Source organism: Chiloscyllium punctatum, chromosome 3 (assembly GCF_047496795.1).
Source record: "Chiloscyllium punctatum isolate Juve2018m chromosome 3, sChiPun1.3, whole genome shotgun sequence".
In the NCBI taxonomy this organism is placed as follows: domain Eukaryota; kingdom Metazoa; phylum Chordata; class Chondrichthyes; order Orectolobiformes; family Hemiscylliidae; genus Chiloscyllium; species Chiloscyllium punctatum.
The window spans coordinates 122352050-122367156 of record NC_092741.1 but is presented as its reverse complement, the minus strand read 5'-3'; the positions used below and the strand labels follow the sequence as shown (position 1 = coordinate 122367156).

At 40.2% G+C, this 15107-nt stretch overlaps 1 pseudogene; it reads right to left on the bottom strand.

Annotated features, from left to right (window-relative positions):
- Positions 1-403: 403 nt before the first annotated feature.
- On the bottom strand, positions 404-9845 carry LOC140454375 (serine/threonine-protein kinase PDIK1L pseudogene; annotated as a pseudogene).
- Positions 9846-15107: the final 5262 nt, after the last annotated feature.

Genomic DNA, 15107 nt, shown 5'->3' with positions numbered 1-15107 from the left:
TATTATCCTGACATAATAAGCAATAGGTCATTCAAAGAAAGTTACCTTTGCTTAGTGAGTAGCCAGTAGCTAAAGTATAATTATTGAAGAGTGTGCAAATACACAAGAATCCAAACAGCCATACCCACTCACCACAAAGTTATTCATAGTCCAAAATAAAACTGATTCGGTCCTTTATTTCTTAAAAATATTTGAAAAGTTGCTTTTGACACATGAACTGTAACCTATACTGAATATGTACACCTCAACTCAATACACATCAATTCTATGCACAAGCCCCAAGACTTTACATTAGTAAGCATTCAGCATAATATCTAAAAACTAGGCGAGTGTCAGCTCTGTGGATAAGTTCACATTCATTCAAATCTTCCCATAGATCAACAAGGAGAAGTTTGTGGGTGGTTCAGGGGAGAATCATCTTGTTCCTGAAGACATACTCAACTTGTTCCTGTAGGCTGAAGGCATCTGGCCGTTCTTGTGGGTTAAATGCCAGCATGTCCCTTAGAAGTTTCTTGATATCTTTATTCATAGTCCTTTTACTATTCAAAGGAATTGGAAGCTCCAGGCTGGGGTTTTCCACTAATGCCTTTCCCACAGGGACCAGTTCATGCCCCTGAGAAAGATATATACCTGCAAAAGCAAACCCAAACATCCCACATTAGAAAGGTTTGGATACCACCCAACACCCCTTAAAAATTTCAACATTTCAGTTATCCTATTCCCTTTCTGGAAACTGAGCAAGTGCAACCACTGGAAAAATACCAGAATTTTGGGTAGACAATAGAAAGTGAGACATTAGGAAAGATCAGGCCAGACGGACAACATCCAAAATTGGACAGAGGGAAAAGTGGCAAAGTGCAAAATTATAGTGAATGGGGAAGAAAAGTTTACAGGCTAATTATGGATGAATCCTCTTCTTTTCTTTGTGAAGCTGGAATGGTTCACATTTTAATCTGATGGAAGGTTACTGCAGTGAAATTAAATATTGGTTTTAGATCACATTGAGTAACTTGAATATTTGGGTGTTCCAATTCCTTTATTCATGAGGTTAAGATTCAATATTCATGAGTGAGAACAATGCATTATTGCTCACCTGGACAATAATCAAGGCAGGTTGTGAAGTTGCTGCCTGGGGTGTACAAATGGCACTTAAAGATGTGGTCTAACAGCATGTCCTTTCATTGAATTGGGTGAGGATTTGTGTAACAGTCAATTGTCACTGATTTTACATTCCAATCATGTTCAGAAGTCTAACCTGAAATCAGCACTTGAAAAAGAAAATTTTAGTTAAGTAAACAAACTTTTAAAAAAGTTTTTTTTAAAAAAGAGCCTCCAATTGAAAAGTCAACCTGACTGAGAAAGTGGGTAAGATCAAAACATTTTTCTTTAGGAGCTGGACTGGGGGGCAATGGAGAATGCAGGTGTTGAGATAGGACCTTTCAGCACCTCCATCATAACGGAGTAGTGAGAAAAATGCATCACATTTCTAAGGCAGTGTTAGGTCTGAAACAACTAAACAAATATTCAGGTCTGGTAGCAACTGTGGAGAGATACAAGTGTCAGTCTCAGGTATTCCACTAAAATACAACTGTGGATGCTAGAAAAACAAAGCTGAAAAAAAGTTAGCATTTTGAATCAAGTGGCCCTTCTCTTTTGAAGGAGGGTCACTAAACTCAAACAACATCAACTTTCATCACAGATGCTGCCCAACCTACTGAGTTTCTCTAGCAATTTGTTTTAGTGTCATTCCAATTTTTTTTTATTTTACTGCTTTACTGTGTACTTTAATGCAGAAACAATGAAGTTCAGTATCTGGCTTATAACACCTAAATCTGCAAAGGCCAATTGCTCAGGGATGACCTACATGATGCAAAGATCCACAGCATCAGATTCCAAATACAATTTGATGACACTACGTTCATCACCAGCACCTCTCATCACTAAACTGCTTGTACCATCCACGGTGAGTGAGAAGTTTCCTCCAATATAGAGAAAGCACAACTTTTCTCAGTCCATTCAACCAACTCCATCCTTTCCAGGAGAAGGTGACAAGCAGAATATTTGCAACTTAAGTATCATACTTGACCTAGAGATAAGCTTCTGATTTTAGCCAATCATTAGAACCTATTTCCCCAACACTGGAACACATCATCCCTCCATTTAGGGAAGTTTGACTGTTCTAGCACACTCCTGGCCATCAACAATGTTCTATCCTCTACAAACGTCATTATCCAAAAGTCTACTATGCACGTCCTAATTCATATCCATTCACTCATCACCCCTATGCTCACAGACTTAGCTCGTCTCCTACTTTAACATCAAATTCTTCCAGGACACTGCCTCTCCACAACTGCGTAACCTTCTAGAACACTAACTCTGTAGGAAATCTGCATTGATCCAGTTGCAGCCTCTTAAGCAACTCAAATTTTAAAAATCACTCCATCACTGTCTGCCGAGACCTCAGGCTCTGGAAATTCATCCAAGCCTTTCCAGGTCTCCCTCTCCCTAAAATCCACCTAGCCCAATGTCTCCTTAAAAGGATCCAGAAAATTTTATTTGATGTTACTTCATGAATTTTTTTTGGGCCATTTTATTTTAAAGCCACTGTATAAGTCACAACCTTGTTGGTCCAGTGGTGCTCATTTTGAGGTCCGTTCCACGTAGATAAACAGCTTACTTGTTGTGGAAGGCAATATTTGAAGGCTCAAGGTGTCACCTTTGCTATCAGAGGGGCGTTTGAAGAATTCTGACACCCAGTAACAACACCCCACTCAACCAACTTCAACAGATGGTGGATATTCACTCACCCAGCAGCTCCTTCTGGACTTCAACATCTCGAAACGTGATTCTCTCAATTATGGCCCAGAACATGATCCCAAGGGCAAAGATGTCAACTTTAGCAGAGTACTGCCCCTCCCAGAGTTCTGGTGCCATGTAGAAATCAGAGCCACATGCTGTTGACATTTGCCGTTGATTCACACTGCCTTTATTCTGGCACAATTTACTCAAGCCAAAATCAGCCACCTGGAATACAAGAAGTGAGCAGAGGACACACTGAAGCAAACTTTCTCAATTTCCATGCTGTTCATGCTTAAAGAACAATTTTCTCAAAAGCTTCTTTTTCACATTTGCATGTTGGAGTAAACTACTGACCAGATACCAAGAGTTGGGAAATGGGGATCTCTGCAGGATCCATTAGCATTTCATTGTTTATCTTAAAAAGAGAAGATTTGTAACATTCATTGCTCTTGACCATTTGAATATAATCAGATGGTTAATAAAACCAGAATTTTAGCAGATGGGCCTGTGATTTAAGCCAGTAGATTTCACATTATGGACAAGAGAAGCAAAAATTGAGGAGGAACATGCAATTACAGGACAGAAATAGCATGTCCATATTGGTGTTTAACTTCCGAAGACAACAGTGTTAATATATAAAGTGCTTGGTTCCTACACCCCTTTATTCTTTCCACCACCCATCTACCCCAGTTTTAAATACTGTCGCACTGTCTGCTTCTAGTCATTAACTCAATGAATGAATTTCATACTCAATTATTCGGTACCAAATCAGAAATTTAAATTCTCTTTTCAAAAAGTGGTTGAGAACTAACTAGGAGATGGTGTTTACAGCAATAACATTGAAGTGGTGTTAGTCTGTCTAATCTCCCACATTTGAATGAAAAGCAGCACTGATTCGGTCAGCTACAAAAAAAAATTCATAGAAGCTGAAAATCAAAGTTAAAAAAAAAGAACAGCTGGCAACCCTCAGCATTTATAATTAGAAGTTTGTAATTCTTTAGTTCCCTTGCATGTCCTGCCAAAAATTGTTTATCATGCAGTTTTACCATTGTCAATTTTTTGGCTGGTATTGAGTGTTTGATGTCCATTGCTAAACCAGGAAAAAGCAGATAGAGGGGAGATAATGGAATCGGAAATATTACTGCACTGGAGGCAGCTATTTGAACAGTTGCCTATATTAAAGAATGTTTTATTGACGACTTATGGGATGTGGGTGCTGCTGGCTGGCCAAGATTTGTTACCCATCCCTAGTTGCTCTTGAGAAGGTGGTGGTGCTGAGCAGTTTTCTTGAAATGTTACAGCCCACCTGCCCTTAGGGAGGGAATTCCAGGATTTTGACCCAGTAACATTAGATGAACAGTGGTATGTTTTTAAGTCAAGATGGCAAATGGCTTGGAGGGGAACTTACAGGAGGTGGCATTCCCCGATATCCACTGCCCAAGACCTTCTAGATGGAAGGTGCTACCTAAAAACTTTTGATGAATTTCTGCAGTGCATCTTGTAGATAATACAGACTGCTGCTGAGTGTTAGCAATGGAGGGAATGGATGTGGTGCCAAATCAAATTGGCTGCTTTGTCCTGGGTATGTTAAGCTTGGTGTTGCTGCAGCTGCATACTTCCAGGTAATGGGAATCTTTCCATCACACTCCTGATTCATGCCTTGTAGATGGTGGACAGGCTATGGGGAGACACTTGCTACAGTTTTCGTACCCTCTGACCTACCCTCGCAGAGACCATTCATGTGGTGAGTCCACTTGAGTTTTTGGTCAATGGTAAACCCCAGGATTGTGGGGAATTCAATGTTGTGGAAGTACCATTGAATTACAAAAGGGACAGTAGGTAGAATAATTCCTATTGGAGGGTGGTCACTGCCTGAAGTTTGTGCAGCATAGTTGTTACTTGCTGTTTCGCAGCCCAAGCCTGGATATGGTCCAGACCTTGTTGCATTTGAACACTGACTGTTTCAATATTGGAGTCGTCACAAATGGTGCTGAAACATTGCGCAATCACGTGTGAACATCCCCACTTCCGACCTTATTATGGAGGCAATATCAGTGGTTGGGCTTAGGACATCATCCTGATGAACTACTGCAGAGATGACTGAACCCCCAATGACCGCAACAACTTTTCTAAGTGGCAGATATGACTCCATCCAGAGAGTTTCCCCCAATTCCCATGGATTCCAGTATTGCTAGGGTTTCTGCTGTCAGTCCTTGACATCAAGGCTGCATTTGACTGTCACTCTCACCTCTGGAATTCAGCTGTTTTGTCCATGTTTGAATCAAGGCCATAATGAGGTCAGGAGCAGAGTAGCCCTGGTAGTCAGTTAATGAGCAGATGCTGTTTGATAGCATTGGGGGAGGCCAGCTTCCATCATTTTGATGATTGAAAAGTAAACTGATGGGATGGTAATTGGCTGGGTTGGATTTGTCCTGCTTTGTGTACAAGATACACCAGGGCAAATTTTCCTCATTGGTTGGGTAGATGCTAGTGTTGTAACTACTAGAAGAGCTTGGCTTGGGGAGTGGTAAGTTCTGGAGCACAACTCTTCCATAAATATTGCCAGAATATTTCAGGGTCCACAGTCTTTGCACTTGCCAGTGCCTCAAACCATTTCTTGATATCACTGAGTGAATCAAATTAGCTGAAGATTAATTTGTGATGCTGAGGACCATTGAAGAGGCTGAGATGGATCATCCAGTCAGCACTACTGGCTGAAGATTGCAGTGAATACTTCTGTCTTCTATTCTGCACAGATGTGTGGGGTTCTATTATTGTTGTTGATGGGGTTGTTTGTGGGCCTTCCTTCTCCATGGGCTTGTTTAATGGTCCACTACTGTTCTTGACAATATGTATGGTAGGACTGCAGAGCTAACAGATGATCGATCAATCGTGGGATCTATAGCTGTCACATGCTGCTTATGCTGTTTGGCATGCAAGTAATCTGGTTTGGTGGCTTCACTGGATTGAAGTCTTATTTTCAGGTATTCCTGTTGCTGCTTCCCAGAATGCCCTCCTGCACTCTTCACAGAGCCAGGGTTAATCCCCTGAAATTATGGTAATAGGAGTGTTGCAATGACCCCATTTTAACAAAAACAATCCCATTCTCCATCTCTCAAAGCTAGCCTCTCTCTCTCCTGCAGAGGTAAACCCTCCACACTAAATTGATATCCAGAAATTTTTTTAATATGGAAACTGATTTGTGGCCTTTTTGCACAACAGCATCCTGGGTTTTACACAGTCTTATTATTCTGCTTCAGGTTTTAAATCAAATATAATCAATCACTCAGCCGTCCACCTTTGCAATTTTTCATTTTTGTTCTCATACTTTAGGTCTCATCTGAGCCCAGTTCACTTTCATCTCTTAGCCCCTCAAGATGCTGTTCTCCGGGAATCAAAAACATTCCCAGAGCACCTGCACATAAACTGAACTTTGTATCCACGAGCTTGGACGCAAATGCAGGATCCTGGTTCAACTACTTACTCAGCCTGTAAGCTATGACACTTGTGTAAAGATGACTTTTAAAAAAAATTATATCTGCTACAGTCAGTCAATTTAAGACACTGTTACAGCCAATATTAAAAAGTCAGGGTCCATGTCTCAGCTGATCAACCAGCTTGTGATTTCCTTCTAAATTTTATCATTTAAATATTGCCATTAATAACTTTTCAATTAGATCCACACTGTAAAATCTACTCAGCTTAATGTTCTGCCATAGCTCACTTTTTAAAATTATGAAAAAACTTTGAATGTTTAAGTTGTACTAACTTGACAAGGCTTGCAAATATATTAAGAGGAGTGATAGTCAGATCTGGTCTGAATAAATTTTTCTTCAAAAAACTGAACTAAAATGTTTGTGCCAGAATAAGCATACATCAGGGACAGGATATTTTCCAGCTTATTCTACAACAATTCAGATTAAAATGTACATTTAAAACAAAGGTGTGGGGAAGTGGGGTAAAAAGAATTCAAGAGTGAATATGGGCCTTTCAGAATAGGTGTGGACCCAAGTCTAAAGCTGTGCAGGTCAGGTGAATTGGCCACGATAAATTACCCGTAGTGTTAGGCAAGGGGTAAATGTCAGGGTATGGGTGGGTTGCGCTTCGGCGGGTCGGAGTAGACTTGTAGGGCCGAAGGGCCTGTTTCCAGACTGTAATGTAATCTAATCTGACCTACAATGGAGCAGGATTGTGCACTACCAACTGATCAGAAGAATTTCAAATGGTGATGGCTGCATTTTAAACAGATAATTTCATGAGGTCAGGCTATTTTTCCCAGGGTGAAGAAAGAATTACATTTCAGGTTCAAGATTGCAAGGCTTCTTTCTAATGGGAAAATTAGATTCTAATCAGTAGCTGAGGTCTGAATGAATAATAGGTAATGGAGTCAGTAGGTTACAGTGTCTGGGTCCTTAAAGTTAGAGTGAATCCCCAGAAAGAAAATGACTTAGTTTGTACATTGATCTCAAGGTCATAGGTTCAAGCCCATTTACAAAAGATGATGCATAAACTCTGGACTGTGCAACTGCATTTTAAGATTCAGTCACCACACTGAGAACCAGATGCAAAACATCCTGCTGCATTAGTTGCAAGAGAAAAGGTATAATTTAACTGGAGTCAACTCAAAAAAAGTTGACCAGGAGGATTCCTAGTATGGACAGGTTATCTTTTGGAAGAAAGGCTAAAGAAGTTGGGACTCTACTCACTGGAGTTAAAAAGAGAGAGGTGATCTCATTGAAACAAAGATTCTTAATGAGCTTGACAGGGTAGAGGTGGAGGATGGTTCCCTTCTTGGGGCAAGGCAACCTAGGATCAGGGGGTTGAGTCTCAAAATAAAAAGGGGCACTAATTTGGGACTGAGATGGGGAGGCATTTCTTCTTTCGGGATTGAGAGACTTTAGTCTCTTTGCCATATAGTCTTTGTGCATATTTAAGGCTGATACATGTAGATTCTTGATCAGTAGGGGCATCAAGGGTTATGGGGAAAGAGCAGAAAAGTGGTGGTGAGAAATATCAGATCAGCTATAATCCTACTGAGGAGTGAAACAGATGACTCGAGAAACCAAATGGAAAACTCCTGCTCCTATTTGTTAAGGTCTTACAAGTAGTAGAGATCTCAATATTGATACTTCAACATGGAAAACAGATTGCTTGGTCATTCTGATGTTCTTGTCTGTCTCAGAGCCTGTTTGACACAAATTGGTATCTTTCATAAAATTGTGATTACACTTTAATCAGCGGTGAAGCACTTTGTCGGAGTCCAGAAACAGATCCTTCAGTCCATGCCAACCATAATCCCACCTGCTTATGATCGACTCATAACCCTCCAAATATTTCTTATGTACTTATCCAAGTGTCTTTTGACCATTGTAACTGAACCCACATCTACTACTCCCTCTAGAAGTTCATTCCACACACCAAAACAAAATTGCCCCTAAAAGTCTTTGTCCTCTCACTTTAAAAGTGTGTCCCCTAGTCTTGAAATTCGCCACCCTAAGGGGAAGACACCTGCCTTCACTATCTACACCCTTCATGATTTTAGAGCTTTACAAAAGCTCACCTTTCAACTACCTACGCTCCAATGGAAAAAGGCTCTCCTTATTAAAAAAAACCCTCCATTCCAGTGACAACCAGATAAGTCTTTTCTGAACCATCTCCAGTTTAATGATGTCCTTACTCTAAACAGGCAACCAAAACTATCCACAGTACAGTACTACAGAAGAGATCTTACAAAACATCCTGCACAACATTAACATGATATCCCAATTCCTATAATCAAAAAGGAGTGAACAGTGACAGCAGGCATGCTAACCACCTTATTTGTGTGAAAAAAACTTCAAAAGAATTATGTATTATGACCTCTAGGTCTGTTCTACAACACTATCAAGGGCCTACCATTAACTATTAAATCCTGTCCTCTTGTTTTAGCAAAATACAATCCTTCACATTTATCTAAGTTAAAATCCATTTGCCATTCTTCAGCCAAACTGATCAAGATTTCGTCGTAATCTTAAATAACCTTCTTCGCTGTCCACTAGACCACCAGTTTTGATGTCATCTGCAAACTTACTAACCATGCCTTCAATATTCTCATTTAAATTTATTTAGATAAACGACAAACAAAACTGGACAGAACACTGTCATCCCAAAGTCACAAAAGGAGGTAAAGGCATTCAAAAGGGCACTGGATAGAAGGCAATCTGCAGGAATATGGGCATAGACAGACAATTGGTGCCAGGTATCAGAACCTGTGCAGACAGTGGGCCAAAGTCACCATAACATTCCCAAAGGGCTTATGCCTGAAACATCCACTCTCCTGCTCCTCGGATGCTGCCTGACCTGCTGTGTTTTTCCAACACCACACTTTTCTACGGACTCTCCAGCATCTGCAGTCCTCACTTTCTCCATAACGGAAGTGCCAATAATTCCTCTAATTACCCTCTAGCGTAAAGGAATAATAACCTCACTCCTCACCTTTAAGAGGGGTCCGGTTGGAGTGTTAACAATTAGGACATTGTCTGGTTTGAGGTCTCTATGAATGATCTGATTGAGATGCAGGAATACCACAGCAGCAGCGAGCTGCTGTATGAAGTGACGGTTCAGCCTTCGGTCAGCGTCTCTGCTCAGCAAGTAGTCATTCAGACTGCCCCCATCACAGAACTCCATCACAAACCACAAGAGGGGGGTGGTTCTAGGGTCGAAGCAACACTTCCCCTTAAGGCAAGTCTCGATGAGGAGCAAGTGGTTGTCTGATTCCGGAGGTTCCTTCCTGATCTTCTGGATGACCTGCTCTTTTTGCAGGATGCACTCATGGAGCCAGATCACGTTCTGGTGTCTCTTCTTCACCCTGCTCAGCGCCCAGAACTCCTGCAGAGCCAGTTCCGAAGATTCAGGAGAGTTACACAGCACTTTTTTCAAGGCGACTTTAACTTGGCTCTTGCAGTGTCTTGCTTCGTACACAGTCCCGTAACTCCCTCGGCCGAGTTCCCCAACAATCTCATAGTGGCATGGTTTCTCCATCTCAGCCTGGCTCTCCACCCCAGCCACCGCCAACTCCTGAAACCCTACCGCATTAATCCGGAAATTCCGCCGCTAAAATGAAGAATTTATTCTCGAAAAATGAAACCACCGTTTGAAATTAAACCTTCTCTCACCCAAGTATTTGTGAGGAAACTATCTGTTTCTAGAGAACAAACGATGGGTTAAATACCTCAACAAAATAACGTGACTAATAGCCATGGGAAGGGTAACATCAAATGCACGTTGTATTTTTAAAATACCGCCCCCCCCAACTCTTAACAACCATTTTCCGCTCACTGTCAAGATCCCCGCTTTTCCATTTTGCATTTTTGTAAAATTTTCCCTCACTTAAAAAATGTTTCACCTGGCGCTCATTGTCTTAGTACATAACGACTCCAATCATACAAACTCATTTCTAATTGGTTAGGAACCAGTTCTATTAACTGTTTCCCAATGAAAGGAGAGCCAAAACATTACAACTAAGCCAGAGGGCGCTTGTTGGTGCAGTGATAGATAGTGTACTTGCCAGGGTGTCCATGGTTGAAATCCACAAGGAAACGTGAATGTACTTTTTCCATCAATCTGCGACTTCAACGTGAATGTTCTCGGCCAGAAATAAAAGCAAAGAATTTTTATTGAAAAACAAAAACCGTGAATGCTGGAGAAACTCAGCAGCTCTGACAGCATCTGTGCAGAGAGAAAGAGTTAACAATTTCAGTCTGCTGTGATTTTTTTTACAGCACTCTTCAAGTACCATGCTTTCCCAGCTGCTTTCAGTTGTGTTGAAGTGTTGACTGGACTCAACGTTAACGTTGCTTTCTCTCCACAGATGGTGCCAGACTTGTGGAGTTTCTCCAGTGTTTTCTATTTTTGTTACAGAAAACAAAATGCCATGGATTAGTACAGGTCTGGATAATATTCCAGAGAATGTCTGATTTGGCAACAGAATTGGAGAGAATAAAATGTGTTTTTGGAAATTTTATTTAAATTTAAATAAGAACCTGCCTTGAGCTGTTGAGCAAGGTCAGACCACTGTTACAAAGATTTGTCAAAAGTTATTTGTACCTGGTATAATCTAAGAACTAATTGGCTATTTATGGTATTAACAGACCATCTTTAATCACATTGAATTTACTTCAATTGGCAAAAACTAGATTGTTAGTGGAGTTACACATACATTAGCGTTATCCTATCTGCCTCCTTACTGCTTACACCGATGAGACAGTTCTCAAAATGTTACTCTTTGTAATTATCAGTTTTCTTAAAGACATTATTAAATTTGTCTTTACATACTATACTATCACATTCAGTCTTTATAGTTAGAATTTATGACAAATAATCCATTTAGAAGTGATCTGTCAACCCAGAAGTTTGAGGACCATTGTTCTAGTTAGACCCTGCAGTTACTGTGCACCAGTGGTGGAAGGAATGGTTACTGAGACTAGTGACTGATCTGATGAACCAGTGCAGAGAGTTTTATAAAATGAGGTGCTATGAAGTTTTTGGGCACACTGGGTTTGTGATCTCCATTTGGTCAGGAGGGAAGGATACAGACTAGAAATGGGGTTGTCATGGTCGTAGCTGGAAAAAGGGAGGAAATATCGAACTGTCCTTACAATTGTCTGAGAGGCAATCCTCTTGTACGTCTTCAGCAGCAGCATTATGAAACATTCTACACACCACCTAACTAATGCAGCTTATTATTGGGCAACAGCACTAAATCCTTTTGTGACAATGATATATTGAGAGACAAGCTCTATGTCTTTGGTTCTGAGCTTGCATATCATGGAGATTGATTGTGTGTGGCACAATTATGAAATGTCTGAGCACTCCAAGTCTCAGTCAATGATCTGATCAATCAATCAATCAATCAGTCTGTCTTAATAATGGAGTTTGGAATGGTACCCTTGGTAGGGCCAAAACTCTCAAATTGAAACTTGCAGCAAAGAAGGAGGCTATTCAAACAATCATACTTTTGTAAACTCAAGATATTTTGTTAGTCCCATTCTTCCTCTTCTTTCTACAATGCTTATCTCAGCTAGTACTGCTGCCATTGATTCGATCACAGCATATTAATTTCTCATATTTCACTGCAATCACTGATCTCAACAGCTCAAGCTATACAAACAGAAAGTGGTATTTCAGTTGGTGACTAGTGTCATTATTATTTGATTTCTTTCCCATTAATAAGCCACCCACATTCCTGGAGTGCCCTGAAACTCCTGCACACTTTTACTACCTGCTGTTGTCTTCCTTTAGCAAGCCTTGACAAAGTTCAGAGAAACACCAGGCCATCTGAATCATGATATCTGGGTTAAAAAGCTCAAATTTGCCATCTTCCTCACTTTGAACAGTAGACGGTTGTGTTCCTTTTTGTATTTCTCTTCTGGTACTTCAATAGCAAAGTGTTCCTTTGTGCTGCACACAGAATTGTAAAATGAACAATCCTTTCTAATCTGACTACTGCAACAATCAGACCTGTACTTTCCTGTAGGGTGCAAGTATCTCATACAAAATTTAAAGTGCTTTAACAATGTGATGGAATTATACCATTCCCCCCCTAAGTTTCCAAAATAGCTCCACGTTATTTCTAGCTTGTTTCTGTACTTGCTTTTATGACTTGAGTTTAATTTAATCTGTTCATGTTTTAAATTCATTTCACAAGTGATCTACCATTGTGTTGTCAGCTTTTGCCTTCAGCTTACCTGCTGAGGCAATACTTATGTTAGTTCTGGTAACATAGGATGATATGGTGGCTCAGTGGTAGCACTGTTGCTTCAGCATCAGGGACCTGGGTTTGATTCCAGCCTCCGTCAACTGTCTGTGTAGAGTTTGCACATTGTGTCTGCCTTGGTTTCCTCCTACAGTCCAAAGATGTGCAGGTTAGGTTGATTGGCCATGCAAAATTGCCATAGTGTCCAGGAATGTGTAGGCTGGGTGGATTAGCCATGGGAAATGCAGGGTTACAGGGTTAGGATAGAGGGGATGAGATGCTCTTCTGAGAGGCAGTGTGGACGTGATGGGCTGAATGGCCTGCTTCCATACTGTAGGGATTCTATGATTCTAGGTATGTATGCAACATTCCTTCTAAGTTGTGCAACCTGTGCAGCCTCTATGAAGTTCTGCACACACTGATCAGTGTGCCTTAGATGTAACTCTTGGTTTTAATTTGGCAAGCAATATTCACATAGCACATTAATTCAGTGAGGCAGGAGTTGAAATGCGCTGTATGTCATTTCAGAACATTACTATGAAACCATAATGTCCAGAAGAAAGTTGGACTATTTTTTTCAGATTATGTTTGCAAATTCTTCTCAGACCATTAAGAGAGACAGTCCTGTGATTAAATTTGTTTCAATGGTTTCATATTTCTCATTAAGAAAAGACAAGTAAAAGTGGAATGCTAGGAAGTATAAAGCAAGATTGGAGCATTTGTGGAACTGTTCAGTACTTCTCCAGAAATTACTGTTGCAATGGGTAAAACTGAGGACAAACCTTCAGGTTCTCCTGCTTTCACTAATTCAATGGGACTGGCTGCAAGGGATTATGCAAGTTTTCTGTTTAAAGATGAAGTATTCTCATTGTTGTGTAGAATTGTTATGATGCAGCGGGGTGCCACTCTGCCCACTCTGCCTGCATTGGTTCTCCAGCAGGCCATTCTGACTCAATGCCATTCACGTGCTTTTTGCCAATACCTTTACACATTGTTTCTATTTAAATAATCTTCCAATGCCCTCTTGAATGTCTCAATTGACTCTGCCGCCACCACACTTCCAAGCTGTGCATTCCAGAACCAAACTACACATTGTGTGAAGAACATTTTGTTCTCACAACATATTTGCTTTATTTGCAAATCAGTTTAACTCTTTGCCCTCCTGTTCTTGATCCTTTTACCAACAGGAACCATTTCTTTCTATCAACTTTATCCAGATCTCTCATGATTTTCAAAACTTTGATTGGATCTCCTTTTAGCCTTCTCTCTGAGGAGATCAGTTTGAACCTATCCAATCTATCTTAATCACTTAACAAACATTATTTCTAATCTCTGGAATCATTTTTTGTAAATCTCTTCGACACTGTCTCCAAGACAGGAATTAAAGTTGTTACTTTTAGAGATTTTGGATCAGCCAGGTTGCTGGTGGTCAGAGCTGGTGTGTAAGTGTGGTTTAATCGGTAGTTGTATAATTGTGAATGTTGCGCTTAATTTGCCCATTGATGGTGTTGATATTTTATTGGAAAGTGCCTTCACTGGGGATGATTTTGCCAATTCCAGCAGTTCTGGATCAATTGGTTGAGACTGAAGAAGCTGAAGTTCTTCCAAGAAAGGAAAACCTGTCACCCAATCCCACAAACAGTTTCCTAAGGATTCTTCCCCCTCTCAAAGCCCATCTTCAACACAATGTGAATTACGTGGCCTTTATAATCAGTTAGAACTACTGTTTAGATTTTCTTTAGATTCCAACTCTGTTTTAAGTTGTATCAAATGGAAAATCTGAAGTATAACTGTTTACAATATGGCATTTTTGATACCTTACTGGACCTTTGATGATGAAGTCTAACCAATAATCACATTGTTATTGTCATTGAGGTTTATAAAATCATGAAGGGCATAGATAAGGTGAATAGCAAAGGTCTCTTCCCTGGAGGGACGTATTTTTAAGCTGAGAGGAGAAAGATTTAAAAGGGACCTGAGAGGAAACTTTTCATACAGAGGGTGGTTCATATGTAGAATGAACCACCCGATGAAGCAGTAGTTGAAGGTACAGTTACAACATTTAAAGACATTTGGACAGGTACATGAATAGAAAAGGTTTAGAGGGATATTTGTCAAATGCAGGCAAGTAGGACTGGCTTAATTTGAGAAACTTGGCTGGCATGGATGAGTTGCACCAAAGGGTCTGTTTCCATGCTGTATGAATCTATGACTCTATGTGAACACCTTTCATTCCAATAAATAAGTGTGGGCCTTCCTTTAATCTTTAACACCAAGGTTTGATGTTAGGCAGACATCAGGAAAGGGTCCCATGAACACTTTAATCTTATGCTAAAGACATAGTTCAAAAACAAAGTAATCTTATGAATCTCATACCCATCCCTAAAAGATGAAATGTCATGATGATGATTTTTCAAAACCATGATCTGAAATAAGATATTCTAAACATTCAACCCACAAACTTACGATATACAGCTCAGGTAATATTTCTGAATTTTGTTGTCAAAGTTTTCCACTTGACAATCTATCTTGACAACATCACAAAGTTTAGCCTCTATCAAAAAATGATTATAAA